Raw genomic sequence first — 5,690 nt, forward strand, 5'->3', positions numbered from 1 at the left:
ACACCATATACTGTTTGTTCTGACTGAGGTCAGGTAAACAACAGAAGATATCTGTGTAAGATGCAGGCATGAATGAACTGAGTAAAGGGTGTTTTTGGTCACATACACACAAATGCTATCAACAGACATGATAAAAAAAAAGGTTCCAACAATTTACTGTCTTTGGGAATTTTCAGATGCTGCTGTGTGACACATCTCTGTTTATGTTACTTATAAAGTTTCCTCTAAAAGGCTGCCAGGACGAGTCAAACTACTCTGTTTTTTTCTCCACAACAATACACCAAAAATAACCAGCAAATGTGGTTTAAGAGCAGAAACTGGAGCAGAAACAGCTTTACAGATATAAATTACATAAACAAATTAATACATTTGGCTTTCACCCTCTCCAGGGATGTGACTACCCTAAATCTTGCTTTAAGCACATATAATGTTTGTCGTATGTAGGTGTACAGAGTATACCACACAATATTTTCAATTGCTTCGACCCTAAACCAAAGAACATGAAAAATCCCTTTAAAAGAAGCAATCATATAAATCACATTTTACAGTTTCCATTTGTGTAGAACATTCACCGAATGACATAAGTTGTGTTTACCTCTTCCAGGCTATTTTCTCTCCTCAGATCAATGCTGACTGAGCCAAAGTATTCTGGCTGTTCCTCATTCTCTGCTCTTACTTTTGCAGTTCTTCTTACTTTGTGGTAAAGGGAGTGTCAAAGAAGTTTCTCTGAACAGTGTTGGGTATTACTGGCCCATTCATAACTGCCACATCGTGGTATAGAGCCCCGTAATATCCACAAAAACCTACCCAGGAATGTCCTTTTATCAAGTAAATTAAAAAATGATAATAATTATGATAATAATGAAAATAGTGACTTAATCAAAATGAGAATAGGTCACAACCTCAGAAAAGGGAAGGGTGTGTGTAAAAAAAAAAAACGTTCAATTCAAAATGCTGATGCAAGGTGATTATCAGCAGTAACACAGAATACATGATGTTGTGATGTTTACGGCAGTTAATGGTCTCCTTTGCAACATTAGAATAACCGCATCAACACTTTAACAATAAGTGTTTTTATGTATGTACTGTATGCATTTTATATCTAATGTTCACATACTCCACGTGTTCATGAGCTAAGAAACAACAAAGAAGTTGAATTACACACAAAAAAAAACAAAGCAACATCCAGTTTGTCTTTCGGTTAACAGCAAACTGATTTGTCGATATTCCAAAAAAAGAAGAAGTCTTCCATGGATTGTCTTTGTGTATTGGTCCAGCCGAGCCACAAAATCTAAAGTTTGTGTCTGAAACATATTGGTGTCACAATGGTGCGCCAGAAATTAGAAGTATGAGAGTCATTTTTCTCTCCCTGTTGTTTTGTAAAGGGGGATATTCAGGTGTTTGTACCTATTAGTATTTAAGTTAATCATGTCATTTTCATGCCTAACTCTAACCAACCATGACTAACAGCAAATCCAGCCCCTCTAACTTCCTCATAAGTGTCTTTGAGCATGTGATAGTTGTGTAATGTCACATTTATGAAATTATCATGAAATGAAAAAATGTGAGCCTGTTATGATTTGCAAAGGAAAACACTGGAGAGAATGGAAATAAATATTTTGGGGGCCTTGAAAGTGTAGTAATCTTACTATTACTGACTGTACCTGACAGTTTTGTGTAACATGTGTAAGTTATTATTCTAATAGGCAGACATGGGCATATGATACTTTTGTAGTGTTGTAACTTAATCGTGTTTGAGCCTTACATAAACTGCCATGTTGTGTACTGCAGACCAACACCAAGTATCACACTCTTTGGTGTGAGTCTGTGTTGATTGTAGAAGTCACTTAAAAGCTTCCTTTTTTTGGCATAGCTATATTCACACTATCTGACTATTTTCCGATTCTCAAAGGTTTCAGATTCTCACCATGTGCAGCTGAGAGTTGGCTAAAACTCTGTCAGTCTGTTACTTTTTACCTGAATATTAAGGATTCACAGCTGACGCTGTAAACATGGCAAATTTTGTTCTCACTTAAGTCAGTGATTCGTTCTTATGTGAAAATAAATTACATTCTACTTGGGTTGTTAAATTCAAACTGTTCTCACGTCATGGTGGCCAAGAATAGAGCCCATCATCCCCTTTTTAGACGACTTGATGCTCATAGTTTTTACATCTGAAAAGTCTTCAGTGGTTGTGATAATACATTTAAAGCTGTGAAATCTGAAGTGTTGAGGAGGAATGAAACCTAACCCTTACCACCAGTGAGACTGAAATGTTTCTCAAGGTCAACTGTAAGAAGAAGGAAATCTGGGTGAAATATAATTATATATGTGAGCTATGCTGCTCCTAATGGCAACACTAAATAATACATGACTGAACATCAGTATAATCTGCATATGTAATGACAGTCATGTTCAGGTGTTTTGCTGTGCAAACGTAGAGTCCAGAATGCCCTGCTGTCACATTAGAGATGACAGTGTTGTTGGGCAGGTTTGTACAGGAATTACGTTTAGTCCACAAGAGGAGTGATGGAGGGAAATAATCAACACTGAGGGTCGGATTCAGAGGATCGCCCTCTTTCACACTCCTATCCCCAGTGACTTTGACTTCCTTCATATCTATCAGACAAATTAAACAATTGTACAGATTCTACACAGCACTCACAGTTCACGTTCAGAGTCATAGTCTCCTCTGTAGTTGTGTTACCTGTTACTTAGAACTGATGGAAACACAACCTATTAGATGGGTTCATCATTCACTTGAATTAGGTCTGAAATCATCTGATATATTGTTGAACATTCTAGTGTGACAACAAGTAGTTTCATGAGGGACTGCTGCAATCCCTTTACCCGCCTGCAGAGGTCGACAAATGTCGATAGGGAATAGACGCTTGACACTTAAAATGTATGTATGTGGATATGTATTGAATCAGGTTGACAGTCTGACGGCAATTGCACACTTTTATTATAGTCTAATTGATCTGATAGACATTCTAACCCCCATTTTGAAAAGAGAAACATCTAATTTGTCAATTCCTTCACCCTGTCATCCTACTCCTGTAGACAAATGTTTCTCTGTGACAGCACACTGCTGATTTGATGATTAATATTACTTGTTTTGTTGATGCTCTTTTTTTCTTCTTCACAGGTTCATCAAATCTCTTTGAATAGCACACATAGCCGGCTAAGCAGCATCAATTTCTGTCAGTCAGACATGTCATGCATCTCATGTCTCTCAGTGAGAAGACACTCAAAAGAATGACAGTAAAATAAAAATCAGGGAAGAAGAAACAGGTGAAAAAATTAAATCATCAATTTTGAGCAAAGTTTAAAATGTTTCGATATTTACTGAAATCAACGATAAGTCAAAGTTACTAATTTAAGGTAAAAAGCATACTTGCAGCGTACATAATATCTGGCTCAAAGTGTCTCTGTTTCTGAGGATTTATACTTTAGTTTGACCATAAAACTGCATTTCTGGGGAAAAAAAAGACAAGAGACATCGTGAGAAACATGTTCATAGTTTGTTTTCTACCAATAATCCACTGTTTATATGTTGTGTTGTTTTCCTTTTATTTATATTTGCATGGAACTGAAAACAGACAAATTTGGACTTCGTCCAAACAAAAGAGCAAGCAAACAACATCATTGCTGAACTGTCATAAAATAACATTGCTAATTGGCGGAAAGATTGCAAAACCCTGATCTGAATTATTTTGTCAATCATAAATGTGAAACAAAAAAATCAAATAAAACACTATAAAGATAATTATGATTACCACAATGTATTGGACATACAAATTTGCTTTACAACACACTGTGACAAAATATTAGACATATTTGAAACTTGTGGTAAAAGAAAAACTATTACAAAAATAAGAAGCGTTGTAAGAAGCCAGCATCTGGAACCCTTCATTATTAAGTCATCAGAACACTGTCTTAATAGAAGTCTAAATGAATCAGAATAGCAGGTCAAAACTAGCTTTACATACACAGAGAACTGTATCTTTAACATTGTCAGTTTTTTTGTCACCGCATGTTGAAATATTGATTTAAGTGCTAATTTTTATTTTGAAGACATCTTTGGTGTTGAATTATGCTGTTTTGAGTCACACCTCACACAGAGTTGGCTCATTTGCCAACAGTGTGGTACAGGTAAAAGCAACAATAATGAGCCTGGAAATCAAGATCTCTAGTCTTCCACTTGTAGTTTACACACTCAGACAACAGAAAAAAGTATCAAGTACGTAGTTATGCTCGTCAACCTTTTTTTCTATCAGAGACTTCATCTCTCAATGTGGCCTCTTCGTAGCAAGAGTTTGAAATGAATTACTCCACATGATGGGTTTTTGTTAGTCTTGTATTACTCTATAAAAACCCAGAGTTTGAGGCTATTGCGGCGCTTTGTTCTCCTCGAATACTATTTCAAAAGAGCTCACACTTGCTGAATTAATCCATCATTTCAAATGAGATGTCCACATTACTGCGTATTAAAAACTCCATTTATAAAGCCTTAGTTGGTAAAAATCTCTAGCTAGATTTTACTTTCAATATAAGTCTTCTTCTATGTCAACATCAGCACAAAGAGTTTAACAATATCAGTTCAGTATGAACATCAGTGGACAAATTGATTAATTTTAAAAACAAATTAGTGAATCCATTGGGAAAGTAAATTCTTGCACCCATGCATTAAAAATGTTGATAAGCAACATGAAATACGCAATAAATATGACTGCAAATAGAAATGTCTTCTTTAATTGATAGAACATTAATATTGCAGTGTGTGAATGTTTTATTTTAGTTGAAATTGAAAGAGGAAGTAACAGGGCAGCTTCCCTGAGTTTAGATCAGGTATGAGTCATTGGAAAAATTTCAACAGCTGCATTAGCTTGCATTAGCTTCTGAAAGTAGACTTGGAGCATATTGAGGATTCAAATTGTCAACAGACAGGAGAAATAAAGACAGAGATAAACATCAGTGTCTAATGGGCAAAAAGGTTATATTGGTTGTGTTGTGGGTAATGATGGATTCACTGTTGTTAAAGGGACATTCAGGTTTTTTCTTTCTTTTTTTTCAGCTGCAGGGGACTTTGGGCAACTATTCGTGCATTGACACGTATTAACATGGATCTATTTAGGTTAAGGAAATAGTGACAAAGTAAACAGTTCAGTAATCAAACCACTGTGAAATGTTTGTGGTTTGATTTGTTTTGAGTGGGGAAAATTTGTTCTTCTGTGGCTCCATTCTGAGTAGCTGTTAGCATAGCTCTCCTGGCAGAATTCTTCCCTGATTCTCCAAACTAAGAGCACCGTCTATTGTAGATAAGACACTGGCTCCTCATAAATACTTCCCACAACTCCACCTAAATAAAAAAAAGGTTTAATCCCTTTAACTACTACCAGGGACCAAGGACATCTCAAATGCTAAGATGATAACTTATCTTGTGCATCCACCACTTTAGTGAAATTTAGTCCTAAATTGCTGGGTCTTCCTTTAATGGTTCATCTTAATCATACACAGAGGACAAGAAATACATTTCAAAACCACCTTGGTGAAAAAGAAAGTTAGTCCTACGTTTAAACATTGACTCTGATTTAGCTTTAACAGCATAAACCAGTTAGAGGTTTGGCGCTATTTTCTGAGCTTCTATTAAGACAGTGTTCATCAGAGTAGCTGGGAGATGTGTGATG

The sequence above is a fragment of the Odontesthes bonariensis genome, chromosome 5 (genome assembly GCF_027942865.1).
Source record: "Odontesthes bonariensis isolate fOdoBon6 chromosome 5, fOdoBon6.hap1, whole genome shotgun sequence".
Lineage (NCBI taxonomy): Eukaryota > Metazoa > Chordata > Actinopteri > Atheriniformes > Atherinopsidae > Odontesthes > Odontesthes bonariensis.